At 49.9% G+C, this 21,096-nt stretch overlaps 1 protein-coding gene across 18 annotated transcripts in view; it reads right to left on the bottom strand.

The window, feature by feature from the left end:
* The window catches only part of LOC135903005 (zinc finger CCCH domain-containing protein 18-like), a 221,885-nt gene that overhangs the window by 198,552 nt on the left and 2,237 nt on the right, over positions 1-21,096 (bottom strand). For 3 of the 18 annotated variants that reach the window (XM_065433348.2, XM_065433350.2, XM_065433344.2), the window contains exon 2: positions 13,686-13,796. The exons of the other annotated variants lie outside the window; for them this stretch is intronic. The gene's annotated coding sequence lies outside the window, so the exon portion shown is untranslated. The remainder of the gene's footprint in view (positions 1-13,685; positions 13,797-21,096) is intronic. 18 annotated transcript variants of the gene reach the window in all.

Consider the following 21,096-nt stretch of genomic DNA (forward strand, 5'->3'; position numbering starts at 1 on the left):
GCTTTGTAAAGGCTTTTCTTGGCCTCACTTTCTTCTTTTGATTTTTCCTCACTCACAGATGCAAACCTCGTTTATACGTTTTCAAAAAACCTGCAGGACGTACTAACCGGGAAAACGTACGATGCGAAGTAACCAAAACATCCGACTGACTCAATCATTGTCGACATCCACGTAACGCGAAGCGTCGCGCGGATCGTTGCGGCACGAGACGCCGACACGCGTCGAGCTGGTGGTGTTCCGGCGGCCGGAGGCGCGTTTTGTTGTCTTCCTATTGCGTGGTGTTTTAAGAGGGCGACGGGAAACAAAAACGAAATCGAGCTGATGGGCGACCGCAGATGCCGCCAAAGCGAAACGTGATGCCCACATCGCGCAAACTGCAGCAGGAACCGCCTTGGATTATCGCCTACTAAAAGCGTGCAGTACGCTACCAATGGCACTACGCACCACGAGCTGTAAAACGGATAGGTGAAGATGCTTATTGCAATAGGGTTGCCAGCGATAGCTGTGAATGCGGCGTGCGACGACCCAGGCGGAGATTCGCTTGTGCTGGAAAACAAACTGTGCGCGCTGGCGTATTCACGTGAGACGGGCGGCTATGTACTGTTTTCGATCGCGTGCGCCTCGCGACTTTTCTTGTTTACATGGGATCTGGCGGCCGGAAAACGTATACTATCGCAGTCTGCAGCAGGGAACGGCGGCGCGTTTCGATTATCGCCTATTCAAAGCGTGCGCTAAGCTTCCGACGGCACCACGTGCTGTCAAACAGATAGGCGAAGATGCTTATCGCAATCGGCTTGGCAGCGATAGCTGCGAATGCCGCGTGCGACGACCCCGGAGATGATTTGCCGGTACCAAAATTAGAAACCGAGTGCACGCCGGCATTTTTATCGAGACGGGAGGGCGAGTATTGCGGTGAAGCTGCCGCGGCGGCCAGCTATATACTGTTCTCGATCGCGCACGCATCTCGCATTTTCTTGTTTAAATTGGATATAGCGGCCGGAAAACGGGCCATACGATCGCAGTTCGGCGTCGTAATGACCATTGGTGCCGAAAAATCGTGTTTCCCGGGAACACATAAACCGGTAAAAATTTGCGTAACTATGTTGGGTCATTTTTGGTGTTCTTGATTGCGAAAGTTGGCGCCGGGAAACGTACGTAACGGAAACGTATCAACGAGTTTCTACTGTATATATCAGGGGCGTTTTAACATCAAACTATTAAATCCCGATTTTATTCCAATCTCGCGACAACATATTGAATACTGTCATATTTGATTCAGCCTTCAAGGTATTTAGTAACTACTATATCTAAATGCAAATATTTTTAGATTTTTTTGCATACTTCAAGTTGCCTATTTACGTTCGAGATGCCTATATGCGTAAACCGGTAAACCGGTAAAAAAAGGCAAATAGGCATCTTGAACGTAAATAGGCAACTTGAAGTATGCAAAAAAATCTAAAAATATTTGCATTTAGATATAGTAGTTACTAAATACCTTGAAGACTGAATCAAATATGACAATATTCAATTCATTATTTCAAAAAGATAGAAGCTAGCTAGGATAGCGCTAGAAGCCAAAATCATTATTTCAAAGTTTTGAACATTTGCACACCCCTAACTTGAAATATAGATGCAGTTTCTTTAAGATGACATTTCAATTTCAGGGTGGAAAGAAAAACAGAGACGGTCATTCACCTATCTGCGTCAGTTTAAAGAAATAAAAAAAAAGCTACCGTGATTCTGGAAGTGACGTCAACAGTCTAACAAGCCTCTCTCAGATGAATGTAGTGAGCAAAAAGAATGTTTACCAGTCCTTAAATGGTGCGAGGTCAACACCAGTCAAGGACAGGACTGAACACGTCATTCTCAACATAACCCTAAAAAACACCTTGATCTGTGCTATGAATCAAGTGTAGTGCAAAAGCATGTCACCAGCATATTCTATTGTAACTAAATGTGAACAGCAATAAGGTTGATGACAGTGCCTGTGTTGCTAGCAGTCATTATTGGAGGCAGGTACTTGGTTAAAATGACAGGCGAGAGGATTGTAACACTACTTCGATACTTTTGCCCATATCTTGTTCGAAGCCTGCATTGCCATCCAGATACTGAAGTGCACTTTCGTGTTAAAGGCCAACTGCAACGAAATTTCACTTGGGCTAAAGTGACTATAAATGCCTAGCGTATACTCTTCACAGTAATCTTGGAAAAGCCGCAGGGATGCTAATTGACTAATTTTGTTATTAGCAGCTATTGGGGTCTATACAGACGACGCGTGCACCCGGCGGCAAAGCGGTAGTGGCGCGGATATGGCGAATATTGAAGAACCGAACGCAACTGTTGATCTCTCAGAGACAGCCAGGCGCATTGTTCGCTCATCATTTGCGAGTCGACGGGTGTCTCTTTCGGCGTGCGTTCCTCCTGTTGCGCCCATGATTTGAGTTGTCCGAAGAGTGCCGATGCGTTGCATGGCCATCGGGTGCTAGAATACGTAGTCGAGCACGAGCAATGGCTGTGCAGTGCACAACGCTGAGTAGAGGAAGGACTAACACATCTTTCCTGTCCCAGCTTTCAGAGTGGAAGCTTGCACTGTGCCGCAGCAGGCAGATGCGACGCGGACCAGCCAACGCGCACAATGCATGTAAACTGCACTTGGCTATCAAGATTTGCTTGGCAAACGCTTTCTCGGGGTGACTATAAGTACTATATGTCGCGATGGCACACAAAAACCAAAGGCAACGTTCAAAGGTAAATTCTATTTAAGGGCAATATTCGTGAGCGATTTCTGGCAGAGCACCATCAAGATATTTCGTGCCGATCTACATCGAACGCGTCAAAGTAGACGAACGAAATCATTTCACACAGCGCCAGAAACGAGCAGGAACTGCATGCTGCAAATGTCACGAAGGAGAACGCGACGCGGCGGCCATGGTGTATAGACGGCTGCAAGCCATGCAGAAATGCAATGCCGCCAGAGCGAAATGGGCGAAGCTTTATTCCGCCCGCAGTCTGGCCTGCCTGGCTGTGAGTTTACGCACACTTCGCACCGACCTCCTCTAGCCCGGCCATGCCAAGCCTCGGCTACTTATCCCCCTTTACTACAGATGGCAGTAGTTGTCTGATCACTCAACGAGTCCGGAGCTTCCAGTGTGTCAGGCAGCGGTCGGTGTCATGCCAGAGACTCTAAGATCGCTAAAATTTTACCCGGCGCTTTCAACGTGACCCGAAGCAGCGCGGCTATCAGTTGTAGCTGCAGCGCTAGCAGACAAGTATACGCGGCGAGCAAGCGCTTCTTGGTTTGTCGAAGGCGCAAACGCATAACGCTCGCTTCAGTGAACCCAAACAGCATGCTGCTGGTCAGCCAAGTTAGCGTGCGATACGACACGTTCTATTCCCACGCCAGCCACCCTAGACGAGAGCGTCAAATTTTTGCCAACGTAGCGTAACTGCACCACGCATGGATCGCGTCCGCGTGCAGCAGAATGCGTCAACGGCCGGCGGGAGCGGACGCATGCCACATCGGCTCCGTAAACCGATGCTGCCGCTTTAGTAAATCACCTAGTTTCATCATTCTTGCCGTACAGCTACCGGAAGGTGCGTGGAGGCCACTGTGCAAGTTTGGTGGCCGTATCGCCGAGCAAACCCGACTTGTAAGCCAGAGAAGACCGACACACCGTACAGGCCGCGCCAAGCCAGGCGCGAGACCCATAGCACGGCGAAACACCGAGCCCAGAATGATGGAAGTACAAGTTGAAGGAACTACCCTCCAGGAAGAGGACTACAACCCAGAGCAGACTGGACCACTATCATCGGAACCTATCAAGGCAAGTCTCAGTCAAAATCCCCAAGGGAAAATATGAACGGGGGTACGCGGAAAACGGAACGCACCGAAACGCTTCCCCGGGTCCATGTGACGTCCGATGTAACGCCCGGAACCGGCGCAAATGCGAAAAACACAGCAAGTCACGCGCAGAAGTCACCAAATGGCTCGCTCCACTGCCGCAGCATGCGACTAAGGTAGTTTTCCGCTCGCAGGACGGCCTCTTCTTACCCAAGATACAGCCGCAGTTGCTGTTCCGCTGCTTCTCCGAAACGGTGAAGATACCGATAGTAGCAAACAAATGAGCCTAATAGTGGCAGAGGCAACCAACCAAATGCAGGCGGCACCCCTAGCCCAAAGCACCCACCCCCCTCCACTTCCAAAACTTTTGGCCAGCAAAATGGCAGGTGATTCACCTAAATCGAAGACTACTCCTCGCCTTTTAAAACTCTGGCATCGGAACTGTTACAGCATACCTCATAAACGAGAAGCGCTAATCCAACTCATACTAAATGAGGAACACCCCCAGACCTAATTCTGCTACAGGACACTAAAATTAGTGTTTCGTTTCCAGGATATGCTGCTTATCACTCACCACATGATAGTGCTCCAGTTGTGTCCACATTTATCAAGTGATTCATAAGGCACACACAACTTGCATTCCCACACAGTCCAAAACGTAGTCCTTGACATAATCCCAGTCGACATTCAACAGGATTCCTTGCTCATCGCAAATATCTGTAATCCACCCAGTATGGCAGCAATGCGCTGCACTAACCTAATAGCGCAAATAACTGCAGCGGCAAATAAAACACCAATCATAGCGGCCGGAGACTAATGGCGCACACATCAACTGGGGATACCAGAAAACTTCCAGCAAAGGGGAGGTTCTTACGACACAAACTCAACAGTCTCAGCTCATGGTGTACAATGAATTTAATTGCCCCACCAGACAAGGTACAACAGGAATGATGGACACAAGTACAGACCTCACGATGGGCAGACGCATCAACAATTTGGAATGAAATAGAACAACACATACTTTAGGCAGTGACCACTATATTATCGAAGTTCAAGCCTCAGGTCCCGAAGCGTCTCGTATGAGAATGAAGCATAAGCTAATCAACTGGGATAAATTGAGAAAACAACGGGGAACAAACCAAGAAACTGGGCCGGTGGATGCACGAACATGGAGCGCACAGGTCCTTGAGGGCCAAGCAGCGTGTACTAAGGAATATAGCCCAGAACAAGTCCCAGTTATGGACTCAAAATTGGCTCGTATGATAGAAGCACATGAAAGTCTCATGAAATGATACGTTCAGCAAAAATGCAATAAGAAGCTGCAAAACAAGATATCTGAGCTTGCAAAGCAAATTCAGGATCATAGCCAACAAATTTGTAGGCAGAATTGGCAGAAGATATGCAAAGGTCTCAGAGGCGATCTCAGTACTGCTCGAGCATGGCATCTTTTAAAGCCTCTAATTGATCCCATGAAAAGCCAACAACATACTAGAAACAGTCTCGCTCGACTAACAACCATAAATACGACATGCCGGCGCTACTACAAACACTTGGGAGCATACACACCTTGCCGAGCCCTTAGAATCCCTTACCAGAGTTCGCTGGCCCATCAAATACTGAACTGGACAGGGACATGACTATACAAGAAGTCCTAGCGGCACTTCATAGACTCCTCAACACCACGCCAGGCAAAGATAGCGTAACAAACGCCGCTCTTAGAAACCTCGATGACCATGCCCTGCGAGGACTGGCCAGTATCTTCAACAAGCATTGGCAGAGCGGCACACTGCCAGAGGAGTGGATGCATGGAAGGGCTATTCTAATACCCAAACCTCACAAACCAGTTACACCAGAAAATATGCGCCCAATCTCCCTTACCTCTAGCTTAGGCAAACTCTTTGAGCAAGTCATCCTAGCTAGACTGCACGGCCACATGGAAGACACCGGTCAATACCCACACTCAATTATTGGGTTCCGATCTGGCCTATCCATGCACGATGCCATGCTTCAATTCACAACAGCTATAATGGGCCCCCTCATACCTATGCACACCAAAGCAGTACTGGCGATTGACCTCAAGAAGGCCTCTGAAAACATTACCCACGAGGCCATCCTAAAAGCTATGTTATGCCTATGCGTTGGCCAACGATCATACAATTACATAGGGGCTTTCCTGCAAAACCGAACGGCCCGCATGTGCGTAGACAGCCTTCACACGTGCCGCTACACACTAGCGAATGTAGGCACACCGCAAGGCTCCGTGCTGTCCCCTTTCCTTTTCAATACAGTACTTATTCCATTCGCACGGAAGCTACAGCAAATCCCGCATCTCGACCATACTCTGTACGTAGATGATATCACCCTGTGGACCACATATGGATCAGATGCCCAAATCGAAGAAACACTGCAAACAGCCACAATGGTAATACAGGATGAGGTCACCATGGTAAGTGTCACCTGCTCATCAGGAAAATCTGAACTTTTCTTGGTAAACTGTATCATGCTCCTGTCAGAATCTACATGCACAATAGGGAGGTCCACAGGTCCACACCATTCGAATCCTGGGCCTCTACCTGCAACAAGATGGCAGAAATACTGAAACAATCAAACGCTTAAAGGGCACACTAGCAGCCACCATGCAGCTAATATGCAGAGTAACAAATAAAGCTCACAGCCTGCGTGAATCAGATACTCTGCAAGTGGTACAAGCGTTTACCATGAGTACAGTACTGTATTCTACCCCCTACCTCAACCTAAATGTAACCGAAACCCAAACAATAAATTCTACAATCGGGCAAGCTACCAAGGCAGCACTCCGTCTGCCCAAAAACACCACTAATGAACGCCTGGTGGAGTTGGGTGTGCATAACACTATACAAGAACTAACTGAAGCACACCTACAGGCACACTACCTCCGATTAGCCAGCACTCCTACTGGAAGACATATACTTTCTAAACTTCAAATTAGCCTTCCTGCTAATCATGACTCCCTAAAAGTCCTTCCCATGGCAATTCGTCAAACGCTACGCATTCGGCCGCTCCCCCGTAACATGCGCCCCCAACCAAAACCGTGAGTGACGAAAAGCCAGAGCAGCAGCCCTTCAAAAACATACGGCAATGAACAGAATGCAATATGGGTAGATGCTGCACGTGATCAGCATGGAGCCACAGCGGTTGTTTACACACCGAACACCCCTCCCTTAATACAGGAACTACCCCCGGGAACAGATCCAGAGGAAGCGGAAAAGTGCTATTGTGCTAGCGCTCGGCAGCTCCAGTGCTACCTACATCCTGAGTGACTGTAAAACTGCACTGCTGAATTATGCTAGGGGCAGAGTTCACCCTGCCACCTTTCATACTGACCCACAGCCCTCCCTTCTCCCGCAGCGCTGAGCTCAATTGGGTGCCTACGCGCTCGGGAAACCCCAGCAATGAGGCCGCCGATTCTTTAGCCCAAGGGTTGAGAAACCGGGCAAAGGTGGACCTCATGGGGGGTTTCTCGAGAGAGAGTGCGTGTACCTTTGCTGACCTCACTGTGAATGCTCACTACCTCACTACCTGGGAGCAACACTTATGGCGCCATCTGCAAACACGCACGCTACCTACTCCATCCCTCCTATCCCACTACCGACCCATCCCACCTTCTTGCCCTCTGTGCAATGCGCCGAAAGCAAACCTCACCCATATACTCCTGGCTTGCCCGGCTTCTCTTCCCCCCGGAGGGCCGGTACCACTCCAAACCTCTCACTACGCTCCATGGTCCCGGCAAGGCAGAAGATCGCCGCCAGCCGAGCTGCCAGCATCATGGATGTGTTGAACATGAACGCTTGAGTGCAGTGGGGTCATGCGGGGACCCAGGGGGCCTGGGAGGTCCCAAATTCCTTGTCAAAATACATTTTTCCTCCTCCTCTGCGTGCCAGACTATACTGCACCTTTAGCTTGGCCACCCCAATGCGCTCTTCTTCGAGCGGAGGCAGAACGCATCGAGGCCCTGCTGTGCAACTTAGACATCCAGATAGGAAAAAAAAAAAAAAAAAACAGCCTGGATTCTGAGAATACATGACATAAAAAAAAAAAAATCGCGGGCGCGCAACAGCGTTGTCACAGTGCATGAAGCAGCTAACAAAGTATATTAACCCTGTAGCTAGCAGACGTGCGTGACCTGTTCACTGATAACCGGAACGGAATACAAGGGAGCGATCGGAGATCGTTGTTCGGCGCGCACAATTGGCCTACTCCGCGCCGACGCCGCAGGGCGCGGCCCCGTTTTTGGTTACGTCAAAATGACGACACGCTCCTGTCAGTCATCTTGCAACCGAGCACGTCGTCTGCGAGACGCCAAACGCGACGGGAGTTGGGAAGTTTGGAGCGATCAGACGCTCGTACGAGACCGGCTTCGTTTGGCGCGTGTGGTGGATTGTATCAAAACGGCGGTTTCGGTCGCGGAATGGCGCGTTCGGATCCAATCCACAGTTTAATTCAAGAAAAAGGCTCTTGCGATGGGAACTTCGGTTGCTGCATTGGCGTTGCTTGAGGAGGAACGAGTGCAATGGAAGTGCGAAACGCGTTTGAAGAAATGGCAGAAGGCGAATTCCAGCGTCACTTTCGTTTCGCGAAACAAATAGTGCGTTGGTTGTGCGGGGAACTCGACCCCATCATCGGGTGCCAGCGAGCCACTAGAATGTTGTTGACTCTTAAATAGCGCGCCACTGTTCCCGTAGTTTTTATTTTTCTCGCTGTGCGCGACACCACCTACGGACGACGCTGAGAAACTACTAGTTATAAATTATAGACACACGTATTACTTTTTGAAAACGTGTTTATGCTTGAGATTTCATTCATTGGAAGACCAGAAACCTTTCGTTTTGTAGTATACTGTCTGCAAGCAGAAGACAAACGAGGGAAGTATACTTCCGGGAAGTTCACCGCTTGCCGATTGGCTGTTCTCCGCCCCGTTCTCAAAAATTTGGATACTGTCACTTTATGAAGTTGCAGCATCTGAACAGAACGCGTATCGAACGAAGATCTCCGATCGCGCCCGAAAGAAAGCAAGCGCTGAATAGAGTGTTGAGCGTCTTTACCGTACGCTCCGCTCCGAGTCGCCCCGCTAAGCCACAGCGGAGCGGCGGGCGATATTCGCGTTTTTAAGTTACACGTTTAGCGTAGCGGAGCGGACCTTTCGTAGTTGCAGCGCCCTTTGGCCAAATTCAGGGTAATGAAAGAAAATAAAAACGCCCCATTCATCACTTATACACAGTAAAACGTATATATAAAGAACTTATTCGTCCATGAAGTATGTAGACGTGTGCTTGTAACGCGTTACTAGTCCATTTTGTGCAGTGGAAAATAAAGCGCCGTCTTGGGGAACCACGTGGCAGCCAATGAGCTTGCTTCCTGCATCCAATCCTTTCTGACGTCAACGCTAGCCAACGTGCTGCGCAGCCAGCTCCGCTCAGGCAGCTTGTAAGCGGACCTCATGTGGCGGACCGTGTTTGTCGCTCCGCTAGCGGCTAAGCGGAGGGCGCATTCGCGCTTCCGCTCCGCTTGGCTGCTAAGCGAAGCGTAACAACGCCAAGCTAAAGCACTAATAATTCCAATGGCGGAGTCGGAGCAAGTTTTTCTGCTAGTTTCGGAGCAAGTTTGTCCCAATGACAGAGTGAGGGCGGGAGTAAGGTGCTCCAATGAGAGAGTCGGAGGGGATTCAGAGCGGGAGTCACTCCGTGGAGCAGAAAACGATGCTCCGCCAAAATCGGCGGAGTGGACCGGAACTCTGCGTGACGTATTTCCTTTACCATGTTTGTCTGCTGGGAGGCGCCACCGGTCACGACTCGCGAGGAAGCAAAAGCTGCTGCACGCTTGGCAAGATATCCATTCCGCACTTAAAAAAAAAAAAAAACAGGTGAACGGCGCTAAAGAGATAAGTGACCGGTGCGGCGGTGCTGGGATCAAACAGCGGAAGGAAATGACAACACGCAAGGTATCCTGGGTAACTCGGCGATAGAATTTGCGCTTCCGCCTTGCTCCGGCGGCGCAGGTTGTGTTCCACTCGCGGATTTGGAGGGGTTGCTCTACGCCTGAGTCGAGTGCTCGCTCGCGGAGTCTATCGGCTGCTCTGACTCCGCCATTGGAATTTAACATAATGTTATAACGGTTCGGAAAACAAACCGTTCACTTCGTCGCTTAAGGCTCAACCAGACGTACGCGTTCCAATGCGCCCGCACGCGCCGCACCACGCCTGGGCGCGTACGGCGTCAAGCGCGGAGGCTGTTTCGCGTGTCGGCGCGCGGCGGCGTGGACACCTACAACCGCTAGGATTTTTGCGCCCGCGCCGGAAGCTGCCGCTCGCGTCAGTATCATGACGACCTCACATGACCACGGCAAGCCAACGTCACTTCCGGAACGACTCTCCGCGCGACGTTCAGACAAGCCCGGGCAAGCTGCTTCAGTACCTGGTGATGCTAGGCCGATGATGCTGCAGGTTTCGCCGGGCTCACAATACTCATATTAGGTCGCAGTTGATCTGAATGACCTACAAGGAGTCGTAAGATATGTTTCTGAAATATAAAAACAAATTTTAAGCTAAAATAATTGTGTTTTCTTGCAATATGTAACACATTGCTTAACATGGCCGTTAAGCGAAGGCTAGATTGCCTTGAACATGGCAAGCTAGCAACACTGCGCCACCGCGACGGGACGCGCCATAGAGTTTCCTACAAAATTACTAGAGGGAACTCTGGCGCTAGTGTCTACGTGAGCTACAATGGGAGCGGTTGTCCCAGCATGGGAATTATGGGAAGTACATGGATTTGCCTAAACTTCGTCCTTTTTGGCTTCAAACGGCTTTGTGACTTTGTAAACTCGTCATTTTCAACAGTTTATTGCGTAATAAACAATTAAATAAACATCATTAAAATTGCCCGACGGCAGGATTCGAACACAGGGACTCTAGTATAGAAGCCTGATATTGAAACTATTAGGCCACGGATGCATGTATCGACAAGCGAATGAAACGCACTGATGAATTTATCGCGGGCATGCCAGTGCTTTGAGACGCTTGGTGCGTTTCGATCTGGGCACATAGACAAGCTTAATCGTTGCAATTAATAGCAATTGTACGCGTTCCCGGCGTCTTCTGCACTTCGAAGAATATAGATTGCGCTGAAATATACGACAATAAGATTTATATAGCGTAATATACAAAGCCACAAGAACGCCTGAATTCATAAGCACGAAGATCAGACAAATCCATGTACTTCCCATCATTCCCATGGTAGGACAACGACTGCAGCGCCAGAGTTCCCTCTAGTAATATTTGAAGGAAACTCTATGGGACGCGCGGCTCAGAGTTTCCTAAAAAATTACTGGAGGGAACTCTGGCGCTGCAGTCGTTGTCCTACCATGGGAATGATGGGAAGTACATGGATTTGTCTGATCTTCGTGCTTATGGATTCAAACGTTCTTGTGGCTGTGTAGATTACGCTATATAAATCTTATTGTCGTATATTTCAGCGCAGTCTATATTCTTCGAAGTGCAGAAGACGCCAGGAACGCGTACAATTGCTATTAATTGCAACGATTGAGCTTGTCTATGTGCCCAAATCGAAACGCGCCAAGCGTCTCAAAGCACTGGCATGCCCGCGATAAGTTCATAAGTGCGTTTCATTCGCTTGTCGATACATGCATCCGTGGCTTAATGGTTTCAATATCAGGCTTCGGTGCTAGAGTCCCTGTGTTCGAATCCTGCCGCCGGGCAATTTAAATGATGTTCATTTAATTTTTTATTACGCAATAAACTGTTGAAAATGACGAGTTTACAAAGTCACAAAGCTGTTTGAAGCCAAAAGGACGAAGTTTAGGCAAATCCATGTACTTCCCATAATTCCCATGCTGGGACAACCGCTCCCATTGTAGCTCACGTAGACACTAGCGCCAGAGTTCCCTCTAGTAATTTTGTAGGAAACTCTATGGTTTCTAACCCCCGTATGCAGAGATGCAACTTAAGTCGAAGCACATGCTTGACTTGATTTAGATGACGCCTGGCGTTAACGTGTCTAAAGACGCTCACTGCGTTTCCTTCGGCGCGTTCCGCGCCATAGAGTTTCCTACAAAATTACTAGAGGGAACTCTGGCGCTAGTGTCTACGTGAACTCCAATGGGAGCGGTTGTCCCAGCATGGGAATTATGGGAAGTACATGGATTTGCCTAAACTTCGTCCTTTTGGCTTCAAACAGCTTTGTGACTTTGTAAACGCGTCATTTTCAACAGTTTATTGCGTAATAAATAATTAAATAAACATCATTAAAATTGCCCGACGGCAGGATTCGTACACAGGGACTCTAGAACAGAAGCCTGACATAGAAACCATTAAGCCACGGATGCATGTATCGACAAGCGAATGAAACCCACTTATGAACTTATCGCGGGCATGCCAGTGCTTTGAGAGGCTAGAGACGCTTGGCGCGTTTCGATTTGGGCACATAGACAAGCTCAATCGTTGCATTTAATAGCAATTGTACGCGTTCCTGGCGTCTTCTGCACTTCGAAGAATATAGATTGCGCTGAAATATACGACAATAAGATTTATATAGCGTAATATACAAAGCCACAAGAACGTTTGAATCCATAAGCACGAAGATCAGACAAATCCATGTACTTCCCATCATTCTCATGGTAGGACAACGACTGCAGCGCCAGTTTCCTCTAGTAATTTTGTAGGAAACTCTATGCCCGCGGCAACTCGTGCATCGTTTGGGTGCGCGCCCTCTTCCTCCGTCGGGCGCGACGCGACGTCGTGTCAGCGCGGCGTGTGCGGACGCATTGGAACGCGTACGTCTGGTTGAGCCTTTACGTCACTAAATGTGCCACTCCCATGCCAGAGGTGGAAGGGGAGAACGCGACCAATAGACGAGAGGGTGCTACCTCTGAAATGTACGTCATCATATGACGAGCTAGTCGCGGAACTGCAGAATGTTTCTGCTTGCTAATTAAATATAATATATAAATTAAATATTATACGGCAAGTTCTAAAGCACAAACGTGTGGTGCCGGGCGTTTACGCAATGCAGAATTTATTAATGTCATTATTTCCATTCTCAGGCGACAGGTGGTATCGCAAGCGCAAATGAGCTGGCAGAGCGCAACGCTGTGTCGTCTGCTACCAGGGGCTTGCACGATGCACGCAACAGGAATGCACTGCCAGCACTTCCTAAGTAGCGAGCCGACAAAACCGCGACCTGGTACTTAGGACCACCTTAACTAGCTGACTATATAAATTTTCCTTTTTTTTTCTCGCACTTCGTCATCGGCTAGGACATGACTCGTTCGCCGCCGCGCTGCCGCTGTAACTGCGATCTGCCCCACGGCGCGTCGCGTGATGGAAGCAACAGAACTTGAAATGACCATTACGATATGCGGGCACTGCATTGCCTACGTGAAATCAAAGATCGTGGTGTTGACGGTGCGCGCTGTGCCGTGAAATTGAGGAACAAAGTGCGGCACTCCCGAACCAGAGAAAAAAAGGGCAGCCAAATAAGAATTTCCCCACAATATCTTCCCGCCCTGACTACAGTTTTATCAGCCAAACGAAGGAAGCGCTGGACTAGCCTAGGTTAAACGCTTCTGAATTGCTGAATGGAGATCTGCGAGCTATTCACGCTGACGATAGCACTGGGGATTCGATCTCACCATGCAAATATTTCCTTGGAATTGGCTTTGAAGCAGCGGTCACGGGAAAGTTGACCCAGCCCTTCTACCGGCCAACACAGTAATTGCGAGAGCAACTTCGTGGACAGTATCGGCAGCAGAGATCGAGGCCATTCCGATGAATACTTCGCTTCCGACCGACCTTTGGGAGCTGCAGGACGGTGGCGATGAACCGCAGCACGCAATTTCTTCATCTGTGTGGAATGACCGCTGGTACGCTTGCAATCGAGTCTCCTCCAGTTGATAGCGTAGCCTGCAAAAAATCTACTTAGAAAGCCGGCAAGGGCGGTGCAACTCATTATCCGGCGTTTCTTCGAACGCGTATCGCACTTCCAGCCGTGGTCGACAGCGAAAGAGCAATGCCAAGCAGACAACAAAGTAATAGCCTCCAAAGCAACCAACGCACGCGCGCGCGACGCCCGCGTCTCTGGGGTCGCGCAACCGCTGCGCGCGGCCAGAGTCGCAAGCCACAGCAACGGAACCCAAAGCGGACTACCCCTTCGCCGGTTCCGCTCTCTGCCAAAGACGGGTTCGCTTTGGAAATCATTGACAAATGCGTGAGGCGACAATTTGCGGTGCCACCCCACTGTCTCTGACGGCCTCTGAAGCAAGTAAAATTTTGAACACTCAGATGAGGCCAAGTGAACCGTTCCCCGTCCGAACCGTTGTAAGATTCGGCCTCAGAAGCTCTATTCTCGACAAGCATGGCGGCTGAACGGTCGCCATTATCCGCCATGTTGACCCTCTGGTTGGCTGTTGAGAGCTCACGTGCCCTGAAACTTGCACTGGGAAACGGATTTTGCAAAATGCAATTTTGTGTTTTCATCAAGATGACGAAACATGACGTGGAGCTGCAAATTTTATTGAATAATACATTTTTCTGGCCATTGGCAGCTATATAGCGACGTTAGCGCTTCAAAAAGAAAGTGAGCGGTAGCGTACAGAAGCCAGTGCAATGCATCTGCAATTTGGCAAATGTGTGGTGGCTATCCAAGATAGCCTCCCGGCCAGCTTGCTGATTGGCTGAAGGAATATGCTGTGGGAAGCGTCACATGACGGACCGTTTCGTAAACGTCAATATGACGTTGCGTGACGTTACGCTGGGCCGCCATTGCAAGATTTTCCGCCATAATTTGTGGTGCGACGAGCCACGCGAATTATGCTAATGAGCAGCCATATGCAATGGCGACCGAGAGTGCGTATCGCCACATTTTCCCCATCGTTTGGCAACATGAAAATCTTATGTTCATAACGCATGCTCATAGTATTTGCATCGCCCTCGGGTGGTGCTGGCATTTGTTTTGAGCCATCATTTTTTAAAAGGACGCGTTTATATGAAATAATAGTGCTTGAACATAGCAAACTTTCTGCAACGTTGTCCACTTTTCACTGTTGCATTCGTATTGTAATCAAGATTAATGCCTTTTCGTACAATCATAAGTTATGACAACGGCGTCTTTTTTCATTTATATAAAGGAATGTACGTTAGGCGGCGTCTTGAAATCTCCTCACGCGGTGCGGGTAAGCAACGAAATGAACAGGTGATGCTGAACAACTGAGTACTGGTCGGCACAATTCTAATACGGGACAGAATATAGACACAGAAGCACGGGACAAGCGCTTTAAGCATGAACCAGTAGCCCATCAACAAATTTTGTTAATAGAGACTTTTAGCTTGTACGCTATTCCGGTAAACAGGAGCGGTTTGGGCGGATTACCGGATGATCGGGGCGTAAACGTGAGCGGTGAAGCCACCTGGTGTTGTAGAGCTCAACCAGACAAACGCATAGCTAAAACTGCCGTAACTCACCATATCCTGCTTCGCCACTCGTGCAAATTTTTGGCAGCGGCGTAATTGTGAACACGATTACGCCACTGTCGAAAATTTACCCCAGCAGCTAAGCAGAATACAGTAATTAGCTGTGTGTTTGTGTGGTTGAGCTTTGCGCCACCAGCTGGCGCCACCGATCGGGCCGCTCACCTTGACGCCCCCGCTAAACCGGAAAACCGCCCGCGCTTGCCCGAATACCGGACACGCTAAACGTCCCTAGTGAAAAAGATTTCAGCGCCGGCGCTTGCGTCGCGCAAGCGGATACCTCTGGCGCGCGCAACGCTACAGGCGATTTCGGCCGTTTCTCAGTCAGCCGAGTCGGGCTGAGTCACTTAGGTTTCGCAAGATAGCGATAACGTGGCCTAGAACGTGCGCTACCACCGGTAGGTCGCGTATGTTGTCTCAATGTAGAAAAGCGCGTTGGCGCCAACATCTGATGACTCATTCCCATTTCCCGGGGGCGTATTGACAATTTCTAGTAGGTATAGCGGGGCGTGGCGTCTCTCGACGTTTCTGCGCAGGCGAGAGTGTAGCCCAGACCACATGTAGGCTCGCGTTCACGCGCCCACGCATGCGCTGACGGTGCGACATGGCTCGTACGCGTCGAAACGCGGCGCGATCTCGGGGAAGAGCTTCTCTTATCGCCCGCGTGGTTTGCCTCGCGTCGGCGCGCCTGGCTACGCAGCTACGGCACGGAACGTTCAACCCCCCATGAAGCAGATTTATATGATGGAAGAAAGTGGTTCTTTCCTTTTTAGCTATAAAAATGTAACGATTACGTTTATACATATCGAAGCATTTTGAAACACTGTCGATAGCAAAGTTCGAAGTGGCGCCTGCCAAGGCGTCTGCGAGTGAGCCCAGTGAGCGCACGCTGTCGCGCGTCTTTGTGGATGCAAACCGCCATTACTCGCGAGGCGCGTCCGCAAGCGTTCGTGTGGTCTCGGCTTATACACTCTTGAAACGGTTGCACCCTTTGGGGTGTATATTTGTCCCACAACAATATTCGTCATCTGCCTAGCTTGCGTTTCCTTTCTTGAAAACTCGGTGCTCGCTACTTTCCTGCCGAGAATGCTGCGTCACACTGATAACGCGCATGCCGTTCGTGACTGGGAAGTACCGGGCTCGCAGCGTTAAAGGAAGGAAACGCGGGCAACACGAATGCCGATTATTGTTGTGGGACAAGATACGCGCCAAAGAGCGTAATTTTTTTAAGAGTGAGTGTAGGCAAAGTTACACCCTATCGAGTGTATCTCTGCCACACAACAATAATCTGCCTTGGTTGCGTTTCCTTTCTTGAAAACGCCGCGCCCGCTACTTTCCTGTCGGGAATGCTATGTCATGCTGATAACGCGCATGCCGTTCGTTACTGGAAAGTACCGGGCTCGCCGCGTTAAATGAAATGCAGAGGACAGATGACGATTATTGTGGCAAAAGAGTGTAATTTTGCTTAAGAGTGTAGCCCCAACCAGACGTACGCGCTGGTACGCGGCAGCACGCTTTTAGTTAAAACTTATTGCGTGCTATTGCCATCTTTAGCACATTACTTAACGTGACCGTTAAGCGTAGTTAAGCGTAGCGTTAAGCGCTCGTCGCGCCTTGAATCGCCGCGACGAGCGCGCGGCGACTCCTGCATCGTTTGGGTGCGCGCCCTCTTCTCCGCCGGGCGCGACGCGACGTCGAGCGCAGGGCGTGCGGACGCGTTCCAACGCGTACGTCTGGTTGGGGCTTAAGAGCGGGTGCGAGAGAGAAAATGTGGGGGCCTTCGCTCCTCGAATATGCGACTGCCTAGGCACTACGGAAGAGGTTTCTTAGCGCGTGTTGCATGCGTTTGTTCCCTAGACATACCGGCATTGCGACGAGACGTTCATTTGAGGGATCGCTAGCCGTTTGTGCGCAGGCGCGAGAGAGAAAATCTGGGGGCTTTTGATCCTTATATAATTCTGCCCAGGCACTACGGAGGAGGTTTCCTAGCGCGTGTTGTAGGTGTTTGGCCCTAGGCGTGCTGGCACTGCGTAGTGGGGTCGAGTTTGTTTACGCTCGGACGCTGGCTGTTGGCGCTGTAAAATAGGTGACGCAGCGGGCACTGAAGCCGGTTTCACATGCAAGCGAAAATGCTCGCGAATCCTGCCGCCGCGCGGCAGAAATCTGTTTCGAGCGGCGGCGGCGGCACTAGCGGCGGGAGCGACGAGGTTCGGGCAAGTTGGAATTTCGTCGCAGCGGCAGAGCGGCAGCACCGCTTCCGAACGCGTCATTTCGCGTCTCGACAAGTGACCAGTGGATGACTATCGCGGGAAAGCCTGCGCATAGGAGGATGTTTATTTACTTGCTACACGTGGTACGGGCGACATGCCAAGAGAGCATTTCAGCGAATTGATAATTGCTAAGCGCAGGATATGTATATATAAAATAAATATTTGAGCGGCAGGGACAAAGCCATACTTATACTGGTAGTCGCAAACTACCGAAACTGGCTGAAAGTCCCGTCTTTTTTGCCAGCAACACCGATATTCGCAGCGGCGGAAAACGCGCGGCGGCAATGCATGTGAAACGAAACCTCGCGAAAAGCTTCGCAGCGCCGCGCCGCTGTTCGCTCCATTCGCTCAATCGCTTGCATGTGAAACAGGCTTGACGCACGATTTGGCGACCGCTGTGTCGGACAAACTGTCTCGCACCTGCGGCGCTCGTGCTAAGTTAGTCGTGGCGGATCATACCTTTCTCGCGCCTTACGATGTACCCTGTAAATAACATCACAGATGTTATTTACATCTGTGATGTCAATGTCTGTGGGAGCGTAGCGACCGTAGTAGAGCCTGGGCCGCATATATTAAAAAGTGTCGCGGCGCGCGGTAGTGCTGACTTTAGCGTCACAAATTGGCGGCTGGACGTAATTATATTTATTCAATCGTGTTTTTTTTTACTAATTGCAACACCTTGTCATTATTTCGCATTATTGGCGGCGCCTCCAGGAGACCAAAGCGGCAACGCAGACATAAGACGGAACGGAGACAACAGAACGGAGGCATAAAACGCCGTCAAAGCTAGAACCCGAACTGGTCCGTGGGTTGGGGCCGCGAAGGCCGAAGCGTGCCAGGGGGTGTTCACATAAAAAAATTAGCTGTCCGCGACAGCCGATCTTATACACCTCTGGCATGCGCAGGCCTCGGCGGCCGTGCTTCCAGCTTTGATCCCCCCGCTACACCTTGGGTGCCCTGAAGATCCTGCGCCGCCTGCTCAGGTGCTCTCCTGGGGCCTCCGTTTGCCTGTTACATATGCCCTCCTGGAGCAGCGATTGTACACTCAAACAAAATTACACCCTTTTGCCACACAACAATTGTCATCTGTCTTGTCCGCATTTCCTTTCTTTAACGCGGCGAGCCCGGTAACGGTAACTTCCAAGTAACGAATGGCATGCGTGTTATCAGCATGACATAGCATTCCCGACAGGAAAGTAGCGGGCGTGGCGTTTTCAAGAAAGGAAACGCAAGCAAGGCAGATGACGATTATTGTGGCAGATATACACCCCAAAGGCTGTACCTCTGTCTAAGAGCAAAAAATCCAATTTATCGACGCGACGAAAAAAGCGACCCGCAACTTATACAACACCAGTCAGAACATTGCCCCTTCAGGCAGTGATCGCCAATGGGGCCGTCCGCGCCCACTGCCTCACCGTGCGGGCAGCCAGCTGCTGAGCGTAAACAAAGTCGACCCCGCTACGCAATGCCGGCACGCCTAGGGCCAAACACCTACAACACGCGCTAGAAAACCTCCTCCTTGGTGCCTAGGCAAAGTCATATTCAAGGAGCAAAAGCCCCCAGATTGTCGCGCACGCTCTTACTTGCGCCTTCGCACAAACGGCTGGCGATCACTCAAATGAACGTCTCGTGGCATTGCGGAGTGCGGCGAGTTTGTTTACGCTCCGCCGCTGGCTGCCCGCGCGGTGAGGTGCCGCCCCTGTGGGCACGGACGCCCCATTTGGTGGTCGCTGTGTCTGAAGGTGCAAGGTTCTGACTGGCATTGTATAGGCGCGGGTCGCTTTTTTCGTCACGACGATAGATTGCGTTTTTTACACGCACTGCTCCAGCAGGGCAGCGTAACCGGAGGCCTCAGGAGAGCACCTGAGGTTATAATAATGCAGGCGGCGCAGGATCTCCAGGGCACCCAAGGGGTAGCGGGGGGATCAAAGCTGGAAGCAGGGCGGCCCGTGGGTTGGGGCCGCGGAGGCAGAAGCGTGGCAGGGGGTGTTCGCATTAAAAAATTGGCTGTCCGCGAGAGCGGACGGAAAATCTTATACACCCCTGGCACGCGCAGGCCTCGGCGAGCCCCAACCCACGGACCAGTCCGGGTTCCAGCTTTGATGTTCCAGTTGCCGCTTTGGTGTCCTGGAGGCGCGTCAATAATGCGAAATAATAACACGTTGTCTCAATTAATTGTAAATACGCTTCCCGGGGACACGCACCCAGCTAATGAGGCAGACGACACAAGCGAGAGGCGCTTTCGACGGAATAATCATGCGCTTTGAGCTAGCTGCTTTATTTTTACTGCAGAGGAAAACTGTTTTGCTTTACTGAGAACCTTAGGTTCAGTGTCTTCATTTCAGTTTCTTAGGCAAAACGTCAAGTTTGCGTCACGTTACGAAAGCAAAACGGGGACCCCATCAGCGCTAGTTAGTACACGTCGCGTCTACGTCACGCATCGAAGAAAATGTCGGAATGTCCAGAATAGAACCCAGACTGCACGGGCGCTGGTTCTTCACATTCTTCACTGTACGTCATTTTCCCTGGGTTATTACGGCGTACGTCACTTCCCCCGGGCCATAACGGCGGAGTTTTTCGTATTGTTTTTTTTTTTCGGTTTCGGTATGAAAAACACCGACTTTTGCGACCTCTTTTTGATGGATTGACCTGTATGCATAACATTTTGCACAGAGGCTACTGCATGTCTAAATTATCTGACATTGGGCTCTTTAAGCGGTTGAAAATTTCGCTGCAGTTGGCCTTTAAATGATTCTATGCAATCACATTGCATGTTTCTTATAGTTGTGTAGTGCTTCAGCAGCTACCAACAACAGAGCAATGACTGAAAAGCATAGCTACTGCACTGACCACAGCACTTGAACAAAGCACAAGTGTAGAACTGCCCCTTACCCAAACAGAACTTTGTGCTAAGCAGGTTTAAATCACTTAATGCGTTCCTGCCACAGAGTCCCAATCTCAATCACACCATAACTATGCAGTTAAATGAGTACTTTTAGTGAGTTGTATGCAGCAGCTATAAGCTCTGCTTTGCAGGCCTGCAATTTCAATGCAGTGCAGCTATTAATGTGTGCACTCCCCCTTCTTAAGCACCACTTCAGCAGCACAGTTCAATTTCATACACAGCACACATGAAACTTTCCCAACACTTGAAAACCATCCCCCAAAATATACATTGAAATGGCTTTACAGAGGTTTCGTTCTTAAAGGGCAACATTAAACCTGGCTAACACAACTGATTACTACAGCTTGAGCCGAGCATGAAGTAAACCCAAAATCTGAAATGCAATGGAACAAGTTGGGGCCATGAAGGAAACTAATCAAGACACATGGAAGGAGTCATTTCCTTTAAAACACTCATTGTGTAGTTTTCGACTACACTGCATTTTATCTCTGAATCATTTCAACTGAGGTTATGCCCCAAGGACAAATAAAGCACCCTCGCCAACTTACTTGCTGAAAAGTAT

The sequence above is a fragment of the Dermacentor albipictus genome, chromosome 1 (genome assembly GCF_038994185.2).
Source record: "Dermacentor albipictus isolate Rhodes 1998 colony chromosome 1, USDA_Dalb.pri_finalv2, whole genome shotgun sequence".
Lineage (NCBI taxonomy): Eukaryota > Metazoa > Arthropoda > Arachnida > Ixodida > Ixodidae > Dermacentor > Dermacentor albipictus.